Below are 11,528 nucleotides of genomic sequence, written 5' to 3'. Positions count from 1 at the left end.
AATTAGTTTATGTAAAAGATTTGGTCATTAAAAACGCTCAAATTCAAGCTTAATTATGAAAAATCTATCAAATATGCCATAAAACGTCACTTTTCAGATGGTTTTTGTCTAAAATGTAAGTGGCCGACGGCGTGCACAAAGTTGACGGCAACTGTAAAATGCGCTTTTAAAAAAGAGTAAACAACCGTGTTTAAAACATCTTTTATATAGAAAGTTTTTTTTATGATAAAATGATGAAAGCTAGCCATTAAAATCCACATAACTAGTAAGGTTATCAAAATTAAATCTATAAGGTATGAAACGAACATAGAGAAAACGGCAAACATATGTGAAACTTGTAACATTGAATACTAGTAAGCATAAAATAGAGTTTTGACCTAAAATTTATACAAATTCAACATATTTTCCCGCATTTTCGTATAATAGAATTTTTCGGATTCGGACTATGACGTCATACGAAATTCCCTGCGAAAAAAATAAAAAACGGCCATGGTTGATGAGTTTGGAATGTAGTTCGTTATGTGTAAGTGTAAGAAGTAGTAATTTGGAAGGATTAATATTCGAAAATGGATGAATCGGTAAGAAAAAATATGTAATTGCTATTTTTTATTTCAAAATAACTTGATATTCCAAATGTGCATAACAAGCGGTTTAAAAAAATCTGCAAAATATGAATAATTCGATAGTCCAGGCTGAACACCTGATTTTTTTAATGTCCAGCTATTATGTTACAATTTAAAGAAATGACGTTTTAAATAACCATATTTTCTGAATAGGGCCCACGACATAGTCGCTTATTATTTCCATTAAACTGCTCTTAGCATATATTTATTTATATTTCCAGAATGTGCATTTGCTGCACTTTGTTGTTCACAAAAAAGAAATATATTGAACGTTTATGTTTAAAGTTATGTGATAAACTAAGTGTCCAGTGTTTTTGTTACGCGCTTGTTTTCTGGGGAAAAAATGCCGACGTCGTAAATGATTTCAGTAATTTGAAGACGTTACGTTTGTGGACTCAGCTTTGTGCCCCGCATTCGTGTTCAGTCTCAACCTTTATATATGTTATGTATTATCATCAAATGCAACATATATTTAAATATTAAGAATGAACACAAATGCGGCCACTTCCATTTTGGACAAAAACCGTCATAAAATTAGCTCAAATGCTAAAATTGTGAAGATTTCAGTAATATTGCATGAATGTATGATGCTAATACATGATGCATGTGCACTGAAATGTCAAAAACAGCCCATATTTATGGAACAGAAGTATTCTTCTTTCCAATAAATAGCTAAAAGTTTACATTTCAAAAAATTGGTAGAAATGCTATATTTTGGGACCAAAAAGGGTCTTACCGGGCCTACTCCTTTGTAAACCTTCATGGATTGTTATGAAACTTGGACAGAAGCTAATCTTCAAGACCAAGTAAAAGTATCTAAAGAAAAGTTTGATTTTTTTTTTAAATTCTGTATTTTACTGATAAATGGACTCACTTTTTAAGTCAACATTATACTTTTACACTGACAGCAGCAATCGCAGGCGAGACACAGGGTTCCGCGGAACCCCTTACGTTTTTTTTTTAAAAAGCCTGTATTAAGTTGGAGATGTAACATTTATTCTGTTTGTTGAATGTGTTGCGGAATTCTTGACTTTGTGGATAAAGACTTGTCTATTCTTCTTGACATTTCCCTTGGAGTCCAGTATTTTTTGTATTTGCCTTTATCTAGTCTATTGTAATATTTAGAATGACTTCAATGATGCATACGAGAACATGATTTACTGAAATGCTCAGTTTATATAAGATAATGTGTAGGTCTGGCAAAACCTCCAAGGGTCTGACAAGGGGGACAAGTCTGTCAGACCCATTGTCCGAGAGACTTTAAAAGATTTCAACAGCTCTGCAAATGGTCAGATTTTACCGTTTTTGTCTCGCCTGCGACGAAAGTCTCAGAATGCGAGACATAGAGATTAAAATCCAGTGGCGGCGGGAACTATTTGTATTTAGCTTTATATTTCAGATGGTAGTGAACCTGGAGGCTTCATACCTTGCATACAGATGCCTTGTGTTATGAAGTTTCCGTCTGTCATATGTCCGTTGCCCATGACCTCATTTTCATGGTTCAGCGACTGCTTGATTTTTTTAAGGTGTTTTTGTTATGTGAATTTCTCAATTATTATGAGTAATAGGATAACTATATTTGGTATATGTGTTCCTTGCAAGGTCTACATGTCCGTCAGAAAGGGCGCCTCTGACCTAGTCCTCATTTCATGGATCAGTGATCAAGGTGAAAGTTACATGATTAGGTCGGTTTCTCAGATACTGTATGTGTAATGCTAATTATATTTGGTGTATGGATTGACCGTAAGGTGTACATGTCAGTCTTCCAGGTTTCGTCTGACCTTCATCTCAGTTTCATGATTCATTGGTCAATGTTAAGTTTTTGTGTTTTGGTCTATTTTTCTGATACTATAAGCAGTTGGTCATCTTTATTTTGGTGTATGGAATGATTGTAAGGTGTACATGTCTGTTTGGTATCATCTGTCTTTGAGCACATTTTCATGGTTCATTGGTCAATGTTAAGTTTCAGCAGTAAGCACCTTTTTAAGATACTATATGCAATAGGTCAACTATATTTGGTGTATGGAATAGTTGTAAGGTGTATATGTCGGTCTGGCAGGGTCCATATAACCTTGACCTCATTTTCATGGTTCATTGGTCAATATGAAGTTTTCATGGTTTGGTCTGTTTCTTGTATACTATAAGCAATACGTCAACTATATTTGGTGTACAAATGTATGTACTGATTGTAATTTATACAGGTCTGTCTGGCTTGGTTAATCTGACCATGACCTCATTTTCATGGATTATTGATAATGTCAAGTTTATGTGATAATTGTAGTAAAACTTCATCTTTATTATTATCAATATAAAATAAATCATTAATATAAAAGGAGGCGAGACAATTAAAGCAAGGTTCATATTCATGAAAACAACAACGTTCATATCCGTATTAGCATTCTATATAATATTTTGTGTAAGATTGAACCTCCCCATTAAACTCACTAAACCACCTTTTCATAAATTCCCTTAATAGTTGCATTTTTATACTTTTTCTCAGTTTATTCAGTGGAGACATGCATACATATACATACATCTTCTCAGACATTGAATCTTTTAAAAAGTATACATATTTTAAAGTAATTTAAAATCTGGCAATCGACCTCTGAAAACAAATGGTATAGTGGTTGTACATGTGGAAAGTGGAAAAAATACAGTACAGAAAAATGTTGATACTTAGTACTTAAATCAACTTTTTCGCTATCTTTACTTTTGCCTTGGTTTCGATTAACTGCCCACAGTGCTCACAGTGCTTTGATTATCTTGCAAATATATACATTTTCGAATATCGGCACGCATTTGAGAAGACAAGCAGCGCTAACATTGTCAAAACTTGCGAAATCGTCCGCCATTCAACATCTTTTAATCGACTTAAACCAAACTTGGTACATGTATACACTTTGCACTAACAAGTGCGTTCTAATGTAGTGCATATTATTACATATCTAAAATAACAAATAAAAACATATTTGTGTTTTTCTGGCTAAAACAACTAATCATACACAAACTATTCTTAAAACCCTATCCAACAAGTGTTATGTGCAGTTCATGTCTGCAGTAGCAGCATCTTTCTTGTGCAAGAATAAAAAAAGCACCAAAAGCAAGGCACTGGTTTTGTAACACTTGTAAAGCATTTTGAGGATGTTGAATTTTACTTTTAATTTCAAAACTTATGGAATATTCTTATTTTAAGTTTTAAAAAGAATATCAACTTTGACATATTTTGTAGAGACTTCTTATTCAAATTTATGTTAAGTAACTTTTAATTTCAAAACTTATGGAATATTTTTAATTAGAATATCAATTTTAATATGCATGATTTGCTTGCGTGTAGTTTTTTTAACGAAGAAATATTTTTTGTAGAGATTTCTTATCAAAGTGTATGTTCCTATATTTCTTTCTATTCTTGATTAATATACTGAAAAATCTTAATTAAAACCGGCAAAATAGCAAAACTCTATATACATCGCTATTTTGCCGGAGCCGGGATAATAGCGTTAAGGAGGCTATTTTGTCGGAGCCGCCAAAATATCCACTGCCAAAAAAAATATATCATTATATTAGTCATTTGGTTATTTTTGTACAAATCGATCGTCATCTCGTATGTTTAAAATTTCCCTCTGGAATGGACAACATAATATTATTCTAATAACACTAGTACCCGTATATGAAAGAAACCTGGATTTGTTATTTGTCATTAATGATTGATTACACGAAAACAAAAGGATGAAGAAGGATGACACTTTACAGACTACACAACGTTTATACACAATTGTTTACGTATTATAAGTATATTAGCTATATTAGCAAAGTGATTGTTCAAAAGCTCTGATTTGTCCAAATGGATTAATTAAAATTTGGCCATCAAGTTATCAAAAAGGGGTGAATCTCTCTCTTTTTTTTCGAAAGTTTGACACTAATCAAAGTTTGCAATGCGCAACCATTTACCAGGAGGAATATATTTATCAATAAGTTGTGATGTCAGTTTGCACTTATAGTCATCATTTGTCTTTCTAACTAAATTGATACTTCCAAAGCGCGTAGCAACCGGTACGCAAAAACGCAGTTGCGTACACATCGAAAATTTGACAAAAATAAAAATATGGCCAATCTAGTAAGAATAAAACTGAAGTAATAGAATAAATTAAAAAGTATTATAAAAATATGCTAATAGTCACTTTGTAACTATATTTCGTTCCTGAAACCAGTCTACTCTTTTCATGTACGGAACCAGCATCGTGATTGTGTTGCTGATGCACACAATTAAAATAGCTGAGTCCTCGGGGTGTCAGAACACAATTGTTACGGCTGCAATGCCTCCTTACCCTGACATTTCTGAAGATTTCAAAATAACTGATGAAATAAAATATGATGTTCTTGGGCAACAAGTCATTCTTATGATTATCATGTGAGATATGTAGAGTCTTACATACGTCATCATAACAGATTTTTTTAAACAATCCAGTCAAACTTAATATAAACTTAAGATTGTTAATGGTAATTTTCTTACAACGTCTTTGCCGTTTTTTTTTATTTGACGATCAGCGTGTTTTTACTTTTTTATTCTACGTTCGGTCGTGCAAGACGGGTGCCTCGTTCAACATGTTCCCTCGATTTAACTATACATGCCTCGAGACTAAAAGTGCTTATTCTCCATGTTCATTTAAAGTGCTTGTTCTCCTTGCTTGGCCGGTAAAAATAAAATACTCTCGTTTTGGAAGTAGATAAATAGAAATCGGAAATACTGAATTTCGTGCTTTTCCTTGTTGATTTCTGGACTTCAAACGCTATCAATCAACGAAACAAGTGAAAAACAACTGCCATATTCCTGACTTAGTAAAGGCATTTTCCAAAGAAAATGGCGGGTTAAACCTGGTTTTATAGTTAGCTAAACCTCCCACTTGTGTGACAGTTGTTTATAGTTCCGTTATATTGACCAAATTGGATAAGCAACCAAACATACATAAAATGTCTTAATTCCAATCTTAATTGTCAGATGTCCTGTCGAAGGTCGGTGGATCTCTCCGGGCACTCCGTCTTCCTTTACCAATAAAACATCCAACAGTCAATCAATCAATCAATTGTTTCATAATTTGTTTGTGTATATACTTTGATAGATTGTTGTTTACAACATGCTTTTTCCAGAATTATAACGAAAATTTGGCACTAAATCCGTTGTAGGTGTACTGAAATTACATATATTTGCTATATTTGAACTAGCTAGTAGTATCAGTAGTAGTTTCTTTGTTTCTTTATTTTATTATTTGATTGGGGTTTTTTATTTTCTTTTTTCAGCTGTTTTTTTCAGTTTGTTTTATTGTTGTGCTGTTAGTTTAACAATATTGTTTGTATTTGATCTGCTCATTATTGAAGGCCATTCGATAGCCTATACCTATTTACATCTGTTTCGTTACTCTATGATGGATATTATCTCCCTGGCAATCGTATCACGTCTTATAATTGTTTTATTTTTATTTTGGGGAAAAAGGGACTTATACCTGTTTGTTTCTTTATTTCAAAAATAGACCCACTTGCACAGTTAATGTTACAAAAGTGGAAGCTTGGTTTTATATCTCCAAAACTACAAGTGATTGAAACCTTATGATTTATTGTCTCGAATGGACATAATCGCAAAGAAGAAACTTAATCGAGCAGTTTCCGATGGCGGTGTCGACAATTGTTAAAGTTTGTTATTATGTCAATTTAAAAAAAAAAGGGGAACCATGCACTAATGGTTAGTCAATGATATTTGATATGTAGTTGTATAAGCATTGGCACATGTCATATCCATGGAGATTATTTGGTCCATCAATCTCAGTCATGATCTTTTCACTTTTATACTCTTGATTAGTGTAGATTAAAAAGTTTGTGATTGATAAATAAAGGCAACAGTAGTATACCGCTGTTCGAAACTCATAAATCGATAGAGATAAAAACAAATCCGGGTTACAAACTAAAACCGAGGGAAACGCATCAAATATAAGAGGAGAACAACGACACAACAAAAACACAACATTGAAATGTAACACACACAGAAACGAACTATAATATAACAATGGTCATTTTCCTGACTTGGTACAGGACATTTTAAGAAAAAAATGGTGGGTTGAACCTGGTTTTGTGGCATGCCAAACCTCCCGCTTTTATGGCAACGTCAAACACAACACCAAAACGACAACATCACATGACAGGACCACAATACAAATAAATGGGAGAACGTATAGGACAAAGAAACACACGAATAATAGCTAACAAAAGGTACTAGGCTTAAAATTCAATACGCCAGACGTGCGTCTCGTCCACACAAGACCAACCAGTGACGCTCAGATGAAAAAAGTACAAAGCTGAAGAGCACCGAGGACCAAAACTTCCAAAAAGTTGCTCCTAACACGGCCAGGGTTTTCTGCCTGGGACAAGAACATCCTTATTATTTAGAATAATTTATAATTTTGCAAACAGTAAATTTTATAAAATGACTATATAATAGATATACATGATAAAACCGAAGTTGGGACTAACTACATTACATAAAACAACTTAATCCAACACATAAAAATACACAGCCGAGTTAGCCAAAGCCTCAACGCACAAAGTGACGTCACATTTGAAAGTCTAAAAAAAAACACACAAAGTGGCGTCACATTTGAATTTGTAAAAATATTTCCCAAAAATAAGATAGGATTAGGATTGATTCAAGATTAGATTTGTAATACTGACATTACATTTATTAATAACAATGAAAATTACAATACTTATTAATATCAAATTGTGGTAGTAATTAGATAATTAATTGTATTATCTAGCTATGTCGGTGTTTCTTCTGAATCAAACTGTAAACCAAATATATCGTATAAATTTCGTTGAACCAAACTAAAATCTAATAAATGAAGGTTTAAGGGGAACCACTCATGGTAGGTCAATATTATTTGGTAGGGAGTTGTATAAACTTTGGTATATCTTATATATCTATTGAAATTATTTGGCCGTGCACCCCCAGTCACGGTCTAATGACTCTGAAACGGTTTCATACTTTACAATCAGTTTTCTCTGTTAGTCAATGATATTAATTTAGCAGTTGTCTTAGCATTAGCATGCCTCATTTCCATAGCAATTAATTGGCCACGCACGCTCATCATGGTTTATTGATTTTGAAACTTTTGAATCATCATCATCATCATTATTTAAGAAATAATTCATGGAAGCCATAGATTTGTTGGAAATTTACACACGGCCCAGGCCATGTGTAGATTTCAAAAAAATCTATGGCTTCCATGAATTATTTCGATTCTAATAGGACAAATACAGTAATTTAAAAAACTGAAGCGAGGGTGGGTATGCCGTTTGTGTGGCTGTTCTAGTTTTTCCCCTGCTAGATAAAGCTAATAATTTCGGATAAATCTACAGCTTGCATGAATTATTTCTTAAATCACCGCTGAAATCAGTAAATGTGCGAATAATGCAATAGAATAGAAATAAAAAAAACACCTACCTCAAAACTTCATTTTACTGCAATATTATTCGAATTTGAAGGGTTCACGTAACGGAAAAACCTTCAGCTTTAGCGTTTTCATTCGTATGACGTCATGTTTTGAAATGACTTTAATGCGCCAAAAGCATTAATGGAATTTCGCGGAATTTTATTTTGTACATTTTTCCGAGCTATAATGCATTAATTCTTTTTGTTATGCATCAGAATAAGAATAAAGGTTTGGTAGTTTTTTCAATTTCATTTTTTTTAAAAATCGGCATAGCGTTTGCACGTTACGGTTACGATACATGTGGGTTTACGTGGGAGGTATACTGTAACAGCCATTATTATGTACATCTCTTAGTCTGCGCTAAGTATAGATAAATCAAGAATTTTATCACGGTGTTATTCACAAAGCGAAAGAAGCACGTCATATTAGAATTATTATTATTATTATAATTGTTTACTCTTACCGTTGGAAACAGTAAGGAATGAAAACGTAATATTCAGTTTGATGTTCGGTCAGTATCCCTAGCTGAATATTCACATCTTTTTAAGAATCCATGACAACTCACCCCACTGCAAATCGCCCCACACCAAATCGCCCCACTTCCTAAAAAATCGCCCCACTCGTGTTTACCATCTCGCCCCACTTATGAAAAATGGTAAAATCCCGTTGAATATAGGTCTGCCAACTCGCCCCACTTATGAAAAAGTTTAAATTCCCGCAGAATAAAGGTCTTCCGACTCGCCCCACTTATGAAAAATAGTAAAATCCCGATGAATTTAGTCCTGCCAACTCGCCCCACTTATGAAAAAGGGTAAAATCGCGTTGAATATATGTCTGCCAACTCGCCTCACTTATGAAAAAAAAGAATAAAATCTTAAAGCATTAATTACTACCAACTCGCCCCACTTATGAAAAGGAGTTTAATCCCATTGAATTAAAGTCTGCCAACTCGCCCCACTAATGAATAAAAGAAGTAAACTGTACTGAATTAAGGCCTACAAATTCGCCCCACTTATGAATTAAATGAATACTGATGAAAACCTTAAAATGCATCTTGTTTTTTTTTAACTCTTTTCTTTTGGTTGAAATAGACAGAAAGTAAGTATAAGCATTTCTGTGACGTACTATGTTATTGACTATTGTAACTGTTTATGACGTTTGTTTTCTTGTAAATGTAATCACTGTTTTACTAGATAAGTCAAGGATCGTGGGTGTTTATAATAATAATAAAGTTATTTTCCAATAAATACTAAAATTATATATAATAAATAATGTATCTACAATTTTATTTTAAGAAATGAAGAAATGCTGCATCATTTTATTTCGATCATAATCATATATTAAATTTTCGATTTTTATTAGTATCACAAGTGATTGTTTTAATTCTGTGTAGATAAGTTTTCATAAGTGTGGCGAGTTGGCAGACCTTTATTATATATTATCGGGATTTTACCTTTTTTTATAAGTGGGGCGAGTTGGTTAACCAGAGTGGAGCGATTATTTAGCGATTATTTAGAAAGTGGGGCGAGTTGGTAAACAAAAGTGGGGCGATTTTATAAAAAGTGGGGCGAGTTGGTGAAAAAGTGGGGCGATTAGGCAATGGGGCGAGTGGACTTTTAAATTTAGTTTTTTAATATCTATCGAACAGTTTTTTTTTTAGAACAGAATAAACTTCATGAATGTAACAGTTCTATTTCAAAAAAGAGGCATGTGGTATGATTGTAAACGAGACACCTATCAAGCTAAAATACGAGGATACATCGACATAAAGAAATATATCGACCTTAGACTTCGTCAATTGTCGGTATACTTCTTTGATGTCGATATATCCTCCTATCGACTTCACAAAACGGACATAATTGTATAACATAATGTTACTGATAAATAAAAACGTTATAAATGCGATCCTGGATTGTTGGCATCACTAACTACGACTTATCACCGGGTGTTTACTTGGCACGAGCTACTCGACGGGTGCCACTACTTATTACCGCTATCGAAACTCGTTTTCCACCGGATTCTAATTGGTTTGTTGTTCAATCATTTTTCTATATCGTGTTTTAAGGACTGATGAGTTTTGTCCCAGATGTTATCTCATTATTATGTGTAATTCTTCTACTTATTGTTTTTTTTTATTCTGTATTTCCCCCTTTTTTCAATGTTCGGTACTTATGCATAATTGACTTTCAAATATTTGGCTTTAAGCGTATCTGATGGAGGTGAATCCTGAAAAGTGCCTTGGATGCATACAATTTATATAGTGTTATTTTCATTTTCCGTCTAGAAATAGTTTGCTATGATTTTCTTACATGACAGCAAATATAATCCATCATCACAAATATCCAAAAAAATATTTTATCCAGAAAAAACAATTTCCATACTCAATATTTAGGCATGACTGCAATCTTCATCGCAAAATCTTACAAGCAGTCCTTGAATGTAAAAAGGGCAGACAAAATGTCAGGATGAAAATGTAATAAGAAAGTTTGATATTTGTATACAGAAATATTCTCTTGAATACCTTTAAAATTTTACAGCCGTTATCAGCATCGGATCTGAAAACCAAATATTTCTAGTAATAAATGATATAAGACGATATTCCGCACCCTATCTTTTATTTTAATGTCATTAATAAGAGTAAAACACTGAAAATGATATATAATTATTGTGTTTACGACATATGGTAGAGATAGGCAACGAAGGAGACATGTGCGCACGTTTAATTGGTTTAACCCCACCACGTTAAATTTTGTGTCAATACCAAGTCAAGCTACTTGGACCTTATGTTGTTTGTTAATGTTTGGTATGAATTTTTAAACGTCAACATTACTCATGGAGTCGAATGTTGGTGTTTAATGTGGTTTATTGTATTTATTAATGATTGTTTTTGAATTGATGGCAGTGGAAACGGTAAAAATATTTTGTCTGTACGTTGATTTTTGGTGACCTCGTGAAATAATTATTTTTAAAATTAGGTAAAGGATAGTCTTTTTGCAAGTTGCATACAAATTCTTTGAAAAGTTCGAAAACAAATAGTTTATTGTTAAAGATATGAACTAATTCTTCGGACGTCATGATTATCGTTACATTCCACACACAATATATTTAATAAGAACACTATTGTTTATTATTTATCGTTAAAATGTTGATCAATAACAAAGTATAAACCATCGAATTACAATCTCGAGATCTTCTCCCGTTCCAACATTTTTATTCTTAACCATTTGAAAATTAGGTTTTCAAAAAAAAGTAAAATCACAAAAATACTGAACTCCGTGGAAAATTCAAAACAGAAAGTCCCTAATCAAATGGCAAAATCAAATGATAAAACACATCAAACGAATGGACAACAACTGTCATATTCCCGACTTGGTACAGGCATTTTCAAATGTAGAAAGTGGTGGATTGAACCTGGTTTTATAGCGCT

The sequence above is a fragment of the Mytilus californianus genome, unplaced genomic scaffold (genome assembly GCF_021869535.1).
Source record: "Mytilus californianus isolate M0D057914Y unplaced genomic scaffold, xbMytCali1.0.p SCAF_17, whole genome shotgun sequence".
Classification (NCBI taxonomy): domain Eukaryota; kingdom Metazoa; phylum Mollusca; class Bivalvia; order Mytilida; family Mytilidae; genus Mytilus; species Mytilus californianus.
Note: the sequence above shows the minus strand (reverse complement) of the source record.